At 38.5% G+C, this 16,209-nt stretch overlaps 1 long non-coding RNA gene across 1 annotated transcript in view; it reads left to right on the top strand.

Moving 5' to 3' along the window:
- The first annotated feature begins 6 nt into the window (after positions 1-6).
- The window catches only part of LOC143677343 (uncharacterized), a 28,382-nt gene continuing 12,179 nt past the window's right edge, over positions 7-16,209 (top strand). The window contains exons 1-4 of the long non-coding RNA XR_013172514.1: positions 7-851; positions 937-1,079; positions 1,875-1,977; positions 4,483-4,566. This is a non-coding gene — a long non-coding RNA (uncharacterized LOC143677343). The remainder of the gene's footprint in view (positions 852-936; positions 1,080-1,874; positions 1,978-4,482; positions 4,567-16,209) is intronic.

The raw sequence follows: 16,209 nt of genomic DNA on the forward strand, positions 1-16,209 counted from the left end.
TCCTTCAGCAAACTGATCAGTGCCACCTTAAGAGTTACTATCTCTCTCAATCTGTCCTTACTTCCTCCCCTGCCAGGAGCAGGATTGCAACAGAATGAACTGGATGATTTCTGTTCTGTGTGGCTTGTAAATTTAGCTGTGCTTAGAGGTACAGTCAGATTACCTTGGAGAATGGTAGCATATCAGTGTCTTCTCATAGATATCTATTTTTGGCATATTGGGCACTCACCAGTGGCTATAACCAGGTCAGCCTCAGTGAGGGTAAGTATGTGTTCCTGAGCCCATAACCTCCATTCCTGCCACTATGGCAACTAAGTTGCTGAGCCCATTGGGAAGTCATAGAAGTGCCAGCTGAAGAGGCTGACTTGTATCCACAGAATGGGTCATGCCATCTACTTTATTACTAAAATTTTTCCCTGGGGAAGACTCCCATTGTTGATTATTTACATGGATTGTACATATTCACAGTTTTTTTTAACCCATTCACGAAGGTCTGTCCACATTCCTCTACAACAAACTGCCTTGCCACCTATTTTCCAATTATAATGTTTCCAAGTCCCTGACTGAAAATTTTGCTTATAGATTATGAATCCACATACAACACATCAGGCCATTTCTCCTTCTAAACAAGAGTAACAGCCATGAGAACTGCTCATAGTTTTACCACTGGGAGAAATTCATTTCACCCTTACTTTCAGGGAAATCCCTGAAAGCATTTCTAATGCTTCTGCTCTCCACTTTCAGATCGTGTGTACCCATCACACAGAACCATCTGTGATCCAGGCCCAAGTTTTTCCTTCCTCAGTCAACCAATTGTAAAGAACTCCTCAAGAAGCCACTTCTCATAGCTGGTACTGAGAGAAAGCAGGGAATGTGACAGGAATGATGGGCATGGACATTTGGACCACATCTTCATGTTCTTACTTTTTCCTCCAGGGTCTCATCAAGCAAGATCTCATGTATTCCACTTGTATTGGATGATAGGGTGCTGCTCTACATGCCAAACTTCATGGCTTGGTGTATTAGAAAACACATAGTTCATGATGGACAGCTCAGGTCACATGCAGGCTGATGTTTATGTAAGTGCTTATTCTCCTCTAAGGCCCAGTGCAAACCAAAAACTTCTTCTCAAAAAGAGAGCACTTATCTGTAGTCGATGGCATGGCATTTCTCCAAAATCTTCAGAGTTTGCACTGTGATTCCTCTCTAGGAATCTGCTAAGGACTCCAAACATTATCTATGCCACTTAACTTTAGGCATTATTGGTTGTGATGGATCATATGGTACAAGTGGCATAGTAGCTTGCCTCGCAGCCTGGACCTGTTGTGGAGTCATGTCTTGCTCTGGTCCCCACTCAATATTTGCATATTTTCAGCTCACTTGGTAAATGTGCCTGAGTGGCCCACAAAAATGAAAAATATATTGTCTATAAATCAAAAGAAACTGCAAATCATGTGATTCTATTCTTTTATAGAAGGGGTCTTACTCAAAAATTTGTCCTTCACTTCAAAGGGTTATCTTAACATGCCCCACATAACTGGGCACATAGGAATTTCACTGAGATGGAACATCCCTGTATTTTTGTTGGATATTTTCAAGCCCTCTGACATACAATTGCCTCACTCATAAGCAGTTGTGACTACTTGTTCTTTCTATTCAATTAGTATAATATCCTCAGTGCTACGGACAGTCATGATGTCTTGTAGAAAATAAGGGTGAACAAATTCCCTGTGGTTAAATTATGATAAAGAGCTTGAGAGTTGATATACCCCTGAGGAAAAGACCAAACTCAGGAGGAAGCAAGCCTTTTAGCAACTGAAACTGAACCAATAAAATATACTTCTTAAGGTGACTCACTACATTTTATTTTTCAGCTCAGAAGGGAAAACACTGACCTACAGAGAAGAGTAATCACAGAGATCTTCAAGGATGCTGGGGCTTCCGATGTATATTTTTTTCTCACAGTTGTGATGAAAGGTAAGTCCTTTAGCACTGCTAGCATGCGTAAGTAGTCTTATATAAAACCATTATAAAATTCCAATTTTCAAACACTTGGATACCTTCTCCATTATGGCAAAACTCTCTGACTTTTCAGCTTCTTTAATTATAGGTCACTTTTTGGTTCATATTTCAGCCAACTGAGAACAAACTGTTATAATCCTTTCTTATTCTTCTTCTACTTTCTAGAGCACATTTAAAGGCAGTCAGCAAATATCTCTGTATCATTAGTTTGACACAAATGTCCAAGATATCCAATGTTCAGTCACCTGTAACCTTTCTTCTTTCAAGTATTTGTTTAGGAGTATTCAGTGGTGACATTTTGAAGAGTTCCATTTCTTGATCATGCCATGGACTATCAGTGTTCTCTTTACAGTGGAAATTAGGTTCATTAGCTTCATAAAATCTGATCAAATTTTAAAAATACACAAAAAAATCTTAAACCTAAATAAAAACGCTTCTTTAAGATTTTTCTCCTCCAGAAAAATTTCTAGTATCCAAATCTATACTAGTGTGTGTATTTATATACAGTCACATGATTGTAGGGACTGGCATGTCTGAATCCTGTTGGACAGGCAGGCAGGCTGGAAATGACATAAATAGTTTTGTTTGAAGTCCTAAAACCAAATTTCATCTCAACCTTGGAACTGTCCATTCTTTGCTCTTAAGACTTGCAAATGCTTGGATTTGGCCCACCAACATTATCTCAGATAACCTTTTTAAATTAAGGTTAATTTGTAGTAGATGCTAATCCCAGATACAAAAACCTCCACAGCAATACCTAGGCCAGGTTTGACCAAACAGTTGGACCATAACTTAGCCAAATTGACATGTAAAATCAACCATCACAGTTTTTCAGAGAAGGTGTTTTTTTTTTTTTTATGTATCTGAAAGTTCAATGATTCTTTCCCCTGTCTTCTCAATTCTGTTTTTGAAACTGTCATGTCAATATGTTATTTTGACGATTATTTTTATAAATTATAGCAGCTACTCTTTGCATTTGGAAATAGCTTATGTTAGTAATATTGTTTTTCCATTTTTCAAAAACTGTTCCCCTTTACTTCATGGAACATGGTTCTAATAGGTGGGTTAAAATCTTTGTCTTATGAGTCCAGTGTCAGAGTCTTTCGGGTTGGTTTTCTTTGATTGCTTATTCCCTTGAGAGTTCCTGTTTCTTCCTATGTCAAGTAATTTTAGTTTGTTTACTACAGTATTTTGATATTATACAATGATGTCTGGGTCTTCTTTAAATGTTAGGGAAATTTTTTTTGTAGTTTTTGTCAGGCTATTTGCTCAGTTACATTCATTCTGGAAGGGGTAGCTTGCTGTCTTTGTAGTGTAGCTCAAAAGTTAGTACAGTTCATCATGCTCTGTAATGCTATTCACTTCTACCTATGTGTGTGGAACATGAACAGTGTAACATTTCAGTTCTCAGTGTCTTTAGTGGGTTTTTTATGGTCATGTGTATACTTGTGCACCTTAGGGGCCAACCCAGGAGTCCATCCACAAAGTTATAGAATCATTCTTGACCTGTCACCTCTCCAAAATGTACCTGAAACTTTTTTTTTTTTTGCATGGTCTAGCACTGGGAATCAAACCGGTGTCTCTGGCATGGCAGGTGTGAGCTCTGCCACTAAGTCACCATTCCCGACCCAAATCTGAAACTCTTTGAACTCTTGAGAACTCTTGTTGCTCATCTTCTGACTACAGGAATTTTAGCACGTCTGTCATGTATTTCATATGACTGGGTCTGCCCCAGGCGCCTGATGGTGAGAGGATAAAGGGAAAAAAATCCTTAAGAGATTCTTACCACACTTTTTGGATTATGGTTCCTTTGTTTAAGGAAGGATACCACTCCCTTGGTTTATATGCCTGCCCTCCTGCCTGCATTGTACGTTAGGATCCCTCCTTGCTATTCAGATGAGAAAAAGTGCTTCTTTGGTGGTTATTCTCTCCATTCTCTCTCCAACTGGCACATAATCTCTCTCTCTCTCTTCAATTGGCACATAATTCTGGGATTTGGACTGCATTTGATTTCAGATGTACAATTGTGTTCATACAACAAGTTCTTCTCTCATTCCCTAATTGCTTGCAACAAATTGATATTTCAGAATCTTTATTCAATTTCTCCAGAGATTCTGTACATATTTTAGTTGCATTCATTGAGAGGTATGCAATGGAATATTTATTGTGTTCATCTGAAATTGGAAAGCATCATAACTTTATCTTATTTTATTCATATTGTTTTAACTACTCATATAGATAATATGAGTAACAACAAAAATCCAAATTTTCTTTTGACGTCTTGTTTCTGATCCAAGTTCCTGAATTGGGTGGGTACATATTTAAAGATCACAGACAAGTTTCAGTGCTTTATTACACTAATGTTTGAATACTAACGCAAATGTATAGATTTGTTTTGTGGTGGCAATGTGTACTGTCCACAGAAATGATATCATTGTATGTATTCTTTTTTTTTTTTAGGTGGCAGGCACCAAGAAGAGATCCAGGGTCTCAGGCATGGCAGGAAAGAAATCTGCCTGTTGAGCCACTGTGGCCTGCCCCGTTGTATGTATTCTTTATGAACTTGTTTTTTGACTTGCCTTTTTTCCTCATTTACATATTTTATTATGAAATAGAAAAGAAGAACAAATAAAACCTAAGTTTTCTAGTTTGCTAGCTGCCGGAATGCAATATACCAGAAATGGAATGACCTTTAAAAAGGGGAATTTAACAAGTTGCTAATTTATAATTCTAAGGCCCAGAAAATGTCCCAATTAAAACAAGTCTATAGAAATGTCCAATTTAAGGCATCCAGGGAAGGTACCTTCTTGGTTCAAGAAGGCTGATGAAGTTCAGGGTTTCTGTCTCAAGTGGAAGGGCACATGGTGAACACTGTAAGAGTTTCTCTCTCATCTGGAAAGGCACATGGTGAACATGGCATCATTTGCTCGCTTCTTCTCCTGGCTTCCTATTTCATGAAGCTACCCAGGAGGCATTTTCCTTCTTCATCTCCAAAGGTCACTGGCTTGTGGACTCTCTGCTTCATGGTGCTGTAGCATTCTGCACTCTCTCTGAATCTCCTTCTCCAAAATATTCCCTCTTTTGTAGGACTTCAGAAACTAATCGAGACCCACCTGAATGGGTGGGGACATGTTGTCACCTAATCCAGTTTAACAGCCACTCTCAATTACATCACATATCCAAGGAGATGACTTAATTACAGTTTCACACATACCTTGCTGAATAGGGATTAGAAGAAACGGCTCCCTTTACAAAATGGGATTAGGATTTAAAAATGGCTTTTCTAGGGTTCATACATCATTTCAAACCAGCACAGTAAGTTTACAATGTAAAGAATAATTGTGAAGTGAATAAACATGTTTTCACCATAAAGTCAAGAAAATCTCTACATTCACCAACCGTGACCTATTATCTCTCTGTTTTTTCCATGAAATTCCTTGAAAACATGGTTGATATAGTGCTGAAATCCCCTTCATGATTCTGCTTTCCTTGTCTCCCATTTGGCCTACATATTTGCTGGCAACTCATGGCCAAATGGGATGTAGGTGTCTTCAGAAGGCAGCCAGTGACCAATGACTACTTGATGATACAGATGGTTGTCCTAAAAACCTCCCCATGGTGTCAAGGATAAACTATCCACGTGTTATAATTTTTTCTCCAAAGCCCACCATGTGATCAGGCTGAGTAATTCTTCTGCTGAGGCTATTCATCGCTTGGATTTCTTCTTCTACCCATGCTCCTTTCTTTATTCCTTCACCTGATTACATGCCTTCAATAAATCACTTATAGGATAGCTCCCATTTCAGATTTTCCTGTTCAGATGACAGTGCTGTAAATATTCCTTGGATGCAGACCTTAAGAATGTGATTTCCAAGGTGGTTCTCTTATAAGCCTGATGATAATGAGGCATCCATTGCTTGTGCCAGGAAATATTGATAATTCTTTGCATTGAATGCAAGTAAAAGGGTAAAATTATTTTGGTCTAAGTAGAAGCTCCTCTTAGCATGTCCTTGTTAGATGATCTTCCTCAAGGTGAAGGCAGAAAATTCATTTAGTCAGGGTCTGGACAAATCACAGGTAGAGATATCTGAGTTTATGAAGGTTTATCCTTTCAGCCTAATGGTCTGTGCATGTTTCTGAATATAATGGAAAGATTAGAGAGTTTAGGATGAAAATACAGAGGCAGGTATTGTATATGTGTGTCCAGTTTGGAGGTGGTTGTGGCAGGTCTGAAAGCTCTAATGAAAAAACAAAGAGGAGCACCCTCTAAGGCAGGAACTTGAGGACTGGCAGCAGACCATGGAGGGAATAGGAAGCAATGAGGAGCCAGTGGAGGCAGCATACAATAGAGGCAGAGAAAAGGGGTTGGGGTCTGAAGACAGTGGAACTGGCTGGAGAAAGAATGTGAAAATGGAAATTACAAGAGAATTTCTGATTTAGTAAAGTAAGAATGTAAAATGTCAATGGAGGCAGCCATTCCTGTAGATTAGCCTTTATCTGGTATGCCAAGAAAAGTGTTTCTTAATTCAGTTTCCATGAAATATGTGTGGAGTGGGTCCAGCGTAAGGGCTCTGTGCAATTCCCTTTCTTTCAGACACCTTTGGCAAATTGCCTTAGTTCCTTGTCTCAATCAATGGAAATAAAATCACCTACCTCACAGGGTTTGGGGTAAGATTGAATTATTTATTGTATGTATAATATAAGGCTTCAAACAGTATGCTGTATTTAATAATCACTTATCCAAATCCTTGCCAGTTATATTTTGTTCATTTTTTTCTGTCAAAATCTTATTGCTCAGGGTTTTAAAATGGTTTTACACTCAGTGGAGTAGGAAAACAGCACATATATGTACATAGGGCACTGCAAATAACATGGTCTCTGGCATCTTATTAGAGTTTATATGCACTTGCAGAGGAAACCACATTTTTGAATCTAGAGTGGCATTCTGAGGGAGGGTCTATAACTGATACTGTTTTGTATTTGATTTTGACATTTAACTAGCTAAATTCCGCATGTTAACATTCAGGTAATGAAGTCAATATGGGCTTAAAGATGCTAAAACAATTTCAATTGTGTGCTTCATCTTCACCTGGGTTAAAATGGCCTGAGGCTAAAATAAGTACCCACTAGAGTTTATTTCTACCTTAATACCTGATTCCACAGAAATGATTACTGTTTCTATAGCTATACCAAAAATGGACTTTCAAGTGAAGCTGTGAATATTGCTATGATTGTTTATGTCCTTGGAACAAGTGGTTAAGTGTAAGGGAGGCAGAGAGTCTCTGAAGCTGGGATGGAGGTTCCTACTGCAAAATTCTTTTTCCTGGGCTCAGAGGAATGCTCTGTTGCCCATAGGGGTTGCAGAGCTGACAATGACCAGGACCTCTGGAATTATACGTGGTACTTTACTATCTCATAACAACCATGCCCATAAAGATTTGATAGATTTATAATTCTTTAAATGACATATAAATTTAATATCATTAGAAAATATAACAAAACTGAAGTACAAGGGTGGGCCACAGTGGCTCAGCAGGCTGAGTTTTGCCTGCTGTGCCAGAGACCAGGTTTCGATTCCCAGTGCCTGCCCATGCCAAAAAAAAAAAAAATTGAAGTACAAATCTAGCTTAAACACACTTTCCTCTTTCCTCCACCTCTGTGCTTCAGGTACCCATTTACTTTCTTCTTTGCCATGGAAATATTCTTCTGTTCCATGGAAATTAAGCAGGGAGTTCACAGGCCTGCACAACTGTGTTACTTGTCTGTATCCATTCTTGCCAATTCCTCAGAATCACATGAGTTTTTTTCATTCACTTTCTCTTATTCACATTACAAATTTGCAAAATGTCAAAAGTTATTAAGTAGTTTCTCAATGAAAGAGTCAGTGAATACCATCCCCCTCATTTCAACTCCTTCTGCTTCTCTCAGTTTAATCCTCTTTTTGGGTGAGAATCAGACTCTCTTGCTACCAGCTCCCATCAATCACATATTTCCTCTCTCCCTTACCCTAATCTCTTTCTCCCATAGCACCATGTTATCCTGTTTGAGTGAAGATGACCCAGAAGGCCCAGGCTCTCAATCATTTTATTTCTGTCCTCTGAGTTTCTAGTGATGTTTTACTGTCTCCTGAGTTGGAGACTCTTATATAGTCCTGAAATTCTATGAATCAGTACCTAAAGTCCTTCTCCTACAGGAAGATTCCTAATCAACAGTTACTCAGAGCAGTTGAGTTCTGAGTGAGCACCAAGATTCCCAGTAACCCTTCTGTGACATCATTGCTGACATGGCTTAGTTATGGGGTCCCATTGTGAACTAAACATGACAGCAAGAAAAACATGCAACTATTGCAGCAAGGGTTAGGATATGATGAAAGGAGATTATATCATATTCAATGATAGTACTGAAGTGAACATTTTCTCTGCCCCCCAAAGTGGTTTCTTTCTCTTGGGTGAGCAAATATAGTGAATGATAACAGACTGTGATTTAATATTGGTTCTCTGCAAACCTCCCATCTATCTCTTGTTGAAGCCTATCTCTCCTGCTCTTGTCACCCAATACCACTCTTACATCTCAGGGCTCATTTTTCTCTTAGTCTTCACGAAGGCTTTTCCTTCTGAATAGAAGAGAATTTCTTTACTCTCTTCATCACATACACTGGTATAGAGAGCTGACTCCAGCCAAGTTCCTTTGTTTGAATCCCAGCCCTTACTGCCCATGTGGCCTAGAGGTCATTTAGCCTCTCTGTACCATGCACCCTGTAAGTGTGTAATAGGGATATCCACCTGATAAGTTTACTTGAGAGGATATAATAGGTTGACACAACTGGAACACTTAGAACTGAGACTGCTAAAGACTAAGGCCAAATGAATACTCACTGCTATTATTGCATTTCAGGTCACAGATTTCTTTTACCTTGCTTGCACTAGGTAATGTCCCTGATTCATATCTTCAGAACATCTGATAATCCTCCATCATAATTCACTTCATGATTCATGGATGATTCCCATTTACAAATCTGTCTTTTCCTGAATTATACAAGCAGGTAGATGGCAAGACAGGATCAGTTTTATAGTTTCACAAAGTAGGACAGTTCCTAACGTACAGTAGGTACTCAGAGTTCTTTGTTCAATCACTGAATGGCTCTCCCAAAAGACTGATCTTACTTAGCCATCCTTTGCAGAGTGGGACTTTTTCACTTGGCACCTGAAGCTACCAGAAGTGGAGCACTTAGTTTAGCCTTCCTTCATTTTACTTTTCCCAAGCCAGTAAATATTACTTTGAGGGTACTTATCACCTTCATATGCTTCCCTTGACAGCTGCCGGAACAAGGTTAAGATCATGGCCTCTCAGAAAAGCACTGAGGCTCAGGGCCTACATGGTCAACCTGTCTTTGCTCTCAGGCAATATCCAGTCCATTGTGCCACTAGGCTTGTATGTCTCCTTCGGTTCTGGATCCATTTAGAATGGAAACTGGTTATATTTCCAGAAATCTTTGAGGAACAGTTTAAGAAGTTTGTGGAATGGTGAGGCAGTCTAACGACTAGTAGGAAAATGAAAAGGTTCACTTGGGGGAAGAGGTTTGTTTGTGTGACTCCAGTGGGTAATCAGAAAAGTGGTTTGAAAAACAGTAGAACAAGAAAGATCTCTGCTTGTTCAGAAAGTAAGGAAAACTGTTTCAGTTTCCTCAGCCTTTTTCTTCAGACCTTTGCATCACCTTGCCACCTCTCACCTTGCACTGTGGTTTCAGGAGAATATGGTTTTCTGAAGGTGCTGTGTCAATTCATACCTCCTAACCATCCACTCACATTTCTAAATATAGAGTCCAATTGTCATTTCCTTATTGAAGCATTCCCTGGTCCTACCTGTGGTAGAATTTACAAACCTTTCTGGTCAGTTCATCATTATTAAGAAATGTTTTTCTTGTAACTCTAAACACCCTTGATTGCATTTAGTTATAGAGAAGACAACAAAAATATCCACAGATTCATTCCATCTCCAAGCCATAGTAACATGATTCTGGGGCTCCTATGTCAGGAGGAAGGGTCTTTATCTACCCCTCATTTGGACTGAACTTTTGACTGTTTTGGACAATTGTAAAGTAGTAAGCATAATACAGCAGTGCTTTGAATAGACTTATATGTGGAGTTTGTCCTTCTTGCTGCTGCACAAACCCCAAGAACCCATGGGAATGAGAATCAGTCCAGACTGCTGGATGATGAATGACCATGTAATGAGCGGATTCAGTCGTTGCAGTCAAGTTCCTTTTAGACTAGCCAGCCATCATGTGACCTAGCAACCGATTGAGGACATGTATGCAGCCACCTGGAAATGCTGTTCCTAGACCAGTTCACCAGAAACCAAAAATTCCAGCCAGGAAAATTGTGATAGAAATATATGCTTGTTGTTTTTAAACTCCTACATTTTGTATCCTTTGTTATACAGAAATAGATACCTGATACTTTTGTTAACTTGCCTGTTTATATCACCAGAGAGTAAGCCATCTTCTCTGAGTCCCTCCTTATGAAGAGAATTTATGGCATAGAGCCTTACATATAATAATTATTGAGTAAATATTTTTTGAATAATAGATCAGTGAATGACATGTATTTGATATGAATCTGTGCAAAGAATTATATGTGCAAAAATGCACTAATTTGATATTTCTTTAAACAAACTAAATTCCTACATAGCACTCACTGCCTTTCAAATTGGTGGAAAGTGTATTCATATTTGTTATCAGGGTACCCCCATCACACCACAGTTCTAAAATACCTGCCTGTGTCTCCAAAGGCTTTGGTGAAATGCCTCAGCACATCCATTGTCCCCTCTTTGTGTACTCTCTGTAAAGTATTGGCTCTGAGCTTCGATTCCCACTTGCAGAGAGCACGTTGACAGGGCCAGGGTTAACTGAGTACATGCTGTCCTTTCCCACCAACGTGTTTCCACCTTCTCCAGGGCACTGGCAAAGAGCAGGCCTCCCATCCATTCATATTGTCTGGGAATCCTGTCTCCCTCTCTCACTTTCACACCCATTTGTCAGAATTATAGTTATTCAAGGTGATTGCTTCAGTGAGGTAAGGCTTCTAGAACAGTTACTAAGACCCATGCCCATCTGGTGGCTTCTGACATTGAAAGTACAGTTAGGTCTTTGAATTGGTCTCTTTCCTCTTTTAATGTAGGTCGTTAAGCAATAAATTTCCCTCCGATCATTGTGTTTGCTGCATCCCATATGTTTTGATATGTTGGATTCTCTTTTACATGTATCATGAGATATTTACTGATTTCCCTAGTAATTTCTTCTTTGACCTACTGATGGATTAAAATTGTGTGATTTAACCTCCATATTTGTGAATTTTCCAGTCCTTCTTCCTTTATTGATTTACAGCTTCATTCCATCCTAGGCATGGAATGTGGTTTGTGTAATTTCAAATTTTTAAATTTGTTGAAACCTGTTTTTTGTCTCATCATGTAGTTTCAACTGGAGAATCATCCATAAATAATTGAGAAAAATGTCTATCCTGTATTTGTGGTGTGCAGTATTCTCTATATATGTGTAAGGCAGAATTCATTTATTCTATTATTCAAATTGTCTTTTTCCCTATGGAGCTTCTGTTTAGATGTTCTGGCTAATGATGTGCATTGTACAACTCTGAAAATAGAAATGTAGAGACATCTGTTTCTCCCTACTCTGTTGCCTGTGTAAGCTTCATATATTGGGGTATCTTGGTTAGGTGCATTTAAATGTTTTTGATTACTATTTCTTCTTTGTGGATTTCTCCATAAATAATATATTGTGTTACTCTTTGGCTCTCCACATTTTTGCTTTTGAAGTGTACTTTGCCATATTTAGTGTAGCCACCCCTTATTTATATGGTTACTTTTTGCATGTAATAACTTTTTCCACCATTTCACCTTCACCTTGATCATGGTCAGGATCATGTGTCAACTTGGCCAAGTGGTGGTACCTGTTTGTCTGGTTGGGCAAGTGCTGGCCTGTCTGTTGCAATGAGGACATTACATAGAATTAGATCATGATCACGTCATCTGCATCCACAGCTGATTTCCTTTGTAATCAGCCAAGGGGAGTGTCTTCTGCAATGAGTGATGCTCAGTCTAGTCACTGGAAGCATTTTAAGTAGAATTCAGAAGAGACAGGCTCTCTTCCTGCTTTGACTGGTGAGTCTCACCTGTGGAGTTCATCCAGTCTCTCCCCTGGAATCATCCAGTTCACAGCCCACCCTGCGGACTTTGGACTCTGCATTCCCATAGTCACTTGAGACACTTTTATAAATTTTATATTTGTGAGTGTTCCCTGTTGATTCTGTTTCTCTAGAGAACCCTAACTAATACAACCCTTAATGTGACCAGTGGTCTAAAGTGAGTCTCTTGTAGACAACATATAGATGGATGATACTGTTTCAATCCATTACAACATTATATTTCTTTTGATTGGGGAGTTTAATACATTAGCATTCTGTGTACTGTAAAAGCAGTACTTTCTTCAACTATTTTTTTTGGGGGGGTTATAAGTTGTATCTTATTTTTCTCTCATTTTTCACTCCTTTATTTACGCTTGCTAGTAGTAGTCTTTTCAACTAATGGTGCTGGGGGTCCGCAAAAGCCACAAGAAGAAAAGTGAATTTGGGCCCTTATCTCACTCCATATAGAAACATCAACTCAAAGTTGATCAAAGACCTACCTGTCATAGTTAAACTTTAAAACTTTTCACAGAAAAATCTCTGTGAACTTGAGGTTGACAAAGGATTCCTAGATACGACACCAAAGTTTGAGAAACAAAAGAAAATTGACAAGTTAGATTGATTACATTTTAAATTTTGTATTGTAATGTTCACCATAAATAATGTAAAGGACAGGCTACAGATTGGGAAGAGTATTTGCAAATCATATACCTGAGATGGGACTTGTATTTAGAATATATAGAGAGCAGTGAACAAATGTACAAAAGATCTGAATATATGGTTCTAAAAGAAAGATTGACAAAAGTCTGATATGAATAAGGAAATATGTTTGACAATGTTAGTCATCAGAGAAATGCATTTCAAAACCATAATGCTATACAAATCCAGAACAACTAGGATGATTAAAATATTTTCATATAAAATGTCAAAAGCATGATCTATGAAGGAAAAGGTGACAAGTTGTATGCCATCAAAATTTGAAGTTTCTACTCTTTGAAAGGCAATATTAAAATAAAAAGACAAGTTACAGATTGGTAAATATATTTGCAAATCTCATGTAAAATGCAAAAATGTATTCAAATTAAGATCTCAAAAATTTAAAAAATAAAAAGACAACAACATCATATGTAGTGTGCAAGACTTTTGAATAGACACTTCTTCAAGCAAGGTCTGTGAATAGAAATGAGGACATGAAATTATGCTTAACATCATTACTCTTTAGGCAAATGCAAGACAGAAGTACACTGAAATAGCACTACATGACTATTAAAACTGTGAAATAAAAATCACATGCATGTGGTGGAGAAGACATGGAGGAACCAGAGATTTGTACAAGGAAATGGTGGTAATGCAAGATATTACAGGTACTTTTCAAAAACAGTGGAGAGTTTTCATATGAAATGAAATAATCACTTACATTTTGACCCAGAAATTTATTTCCTCAGAATTGACCTGAGAAATATTAAAACTTATATTCACAGAAAATAGCTGTGCACAAAAGTTTTTAGTGTCTTTGTTGCTTTTCATGAGAAAACACAAACAAATTGAGAATCTTTCAACCAGAAAATGGATAAAGTAACTGTGGCAAACAAGACAACACAATTGTGCTCAGAAATAAACAGGAAGGAACTACAGGTTCACAGAAAACCAAGTATGAATCTTAAATGTACGGTGGTAAGTGAAAACGCCAAACTCAAAAGACTAATAGCTACACAATTCTATTTGTTTGACATTCTGATGTAGGAGAAACGATGGATAGAAAGCATCATGTACTTGCTAGGGATTTTTTGTTTTGTTTTGTTTTTTGTAGGCAGCAGTAATTGAACCCATGTCTCTGGCATGGCAGTTGAGAACTCTGCCTACTGAGCCACCATGGCCTGCTCTTTGCTAGGGTTTTGAGAGTGAGACTGTGTTGGCTACAGTGGTTTGTCATATATCTTATTACATGAGTGTACACTTCATTGAAACAATGGGAACAATATGTAAAAGGGTGAAATTTGTACATATAAATGAAGTCCTATAAAAAACCAACATTGAGGTGAAGTCACCAAGATGTTTGAGAGAAATGGTCCTGAGTTCCATCTCCTGAAAGAAGTTTGAACAAGAAACCCAAACTGGCATAACCACCCTTTTCCTATCTGAGGAAAGTGGTTGCAGTAACTGGCTGGTGCAAAATCAAGATAAAGGCAACAGAAATAGTAGGCACATCTCACAGAAAACCTCATGACATGCTCGTCGGCCATTTCCGCACTGCAGCGTGAAGCAGACCCACAGTCACAGTGGGGATCCCAATATCTGGTACTAGAGGGAGAAGAGTAATCCTTGTGCACATACTACATACATGTATGTCTGTTTCATTTGATCCTGTGGTAATATAAAGGACTAAATCAGGACATTCACCACAGCTTGAAGTCTCAGCGTTCATTCTGCAGCTGAAGCAGTGAGGAAGAGAAGCCAAGTTGTGGCTGTTTAGGGGAAAAGAGTGACAACTTTAGGACATAAAGGGGCTACTGGGGATGGGAAGAGAGACAGTTTCTTGATAGTTGTGGGTCATTCATATCTATGTGGACAGGGGAATTCTTAAGGCCATACACTCAAGTCCGGTATAATACACATGCTAAGAAAAGACCTGGGAGGACCTTATGATTTCACCTCAAGGTATTCTTGTGCTATTTGAAAGGATTATGTACCCTGGAGAGCCAACTTCTGATCCTGATCCAATCTTGTGGAGGCAGCCATTTCTTTGAAACCTTATTCAGTACTGCAATTTGTGAACTTGATAAGATTGTATCCACAGAGATGTGACATACCCAATTGCTAGTATTAAATTTTGATTAGAGTGAGAGTGACTCTACCCATTCAAGGTGGCCCTTTATTAGTTTACTAGAATCCTTTAAAAAGCTGGAGAGCCCATGCAGCCAGAGACCTTTGGAGATGAGAAAGAAAAACACCCCCGGGGGAGCTTCATGAAACAAGGAACCTGGAGAGAAAGCTAGCAGATGTCTCCATGTTTGCCATGTGCCTTTGCAGTTGAGAGAGAAATCCTGAACTTCATCGGCCTTTTTTGAGTGGTGGTAACCTCTTGTTGGTGCTTTCCTGGGGACATTTTTATACACTTGCTTTAATTGGGATATTTTCACAGCCTTGCAAACTTGCAATTTAATAAATTCCCCCTTTTAAACACCGTCCTGTTTCTGGTAATCATATTCTGACAGATAACAAACTAGAGTAATTCCTGAGACTCATTTTTAGGTGGCCTAAACTGTGAAGGGGACTATTTTCAGAGGCTAGTTTATAATCTATAATCTGTAAAGAACGTGAAAGATGCCATGGGAAATAAATCTTGCTGCAGTTATGAATGAAGGAATCTGTAGTAGATGACATGCATGTTGTCCTTATGATACAAACAGACTCAAGAGTAAACATGCCTTGAATTATTAGAGGTGTAATTGTATCCACTGTGTTTACAGATGTGTCTCATCTATGCAGTCCCACCAGTTTATTTATGGTCAGAGTGTCCACAGAGTGTGTGGGTATGTGTTATGGGCAAGGTGGCTCTTAAATGAGCTTCTATATGCTTTTGTAAATTTTTATAAGAAGGACTCCTGAAGAAATCAGGTACATGTTGCAAATTATTGAAATTGAAATAAATTTTCAAGGCAGGCATGATGTATCTCATTTCCATAACATGTACTTAATTGTACATTCTCAGCATTTATGGTTTAGAGCAAGCATTTTTATGTAACAATAGTTTTTCCGGGAAATTCAGAACTCTATTTCAGCATTTCCCATGTTTACTGAAGACATCCCTGCATCCAGTCCCTTATCTCCACCCCTAGCCATTATCAAGCAGAAATACTCTTTTCTCTCCAGCAGAATGGGTGTACACAGCAGACTTTTTCTGAGAATATCAGGAATTCCACAAATCATTATATGGTGTCTCTGTACTGCATCCACAACTCTAGGAAAAGTGCTCCTATTCATCACA

This window comes from Tamandua tetradactyla, chromosome 3 (genome assembly GCF_023851605.1).
Source record: "Tamandua tetradactyla isolate mTamTet1 chromosome 3, mTamTet1.pri, whole genome shotgun sequence".
Classification (NCBI taxonomy): Eukaryota; Metazoa; Chordata; class Mammalia; order Pilosa; family Myrmecophagidae; genus Tamandua; species Tamandua tetradactyla.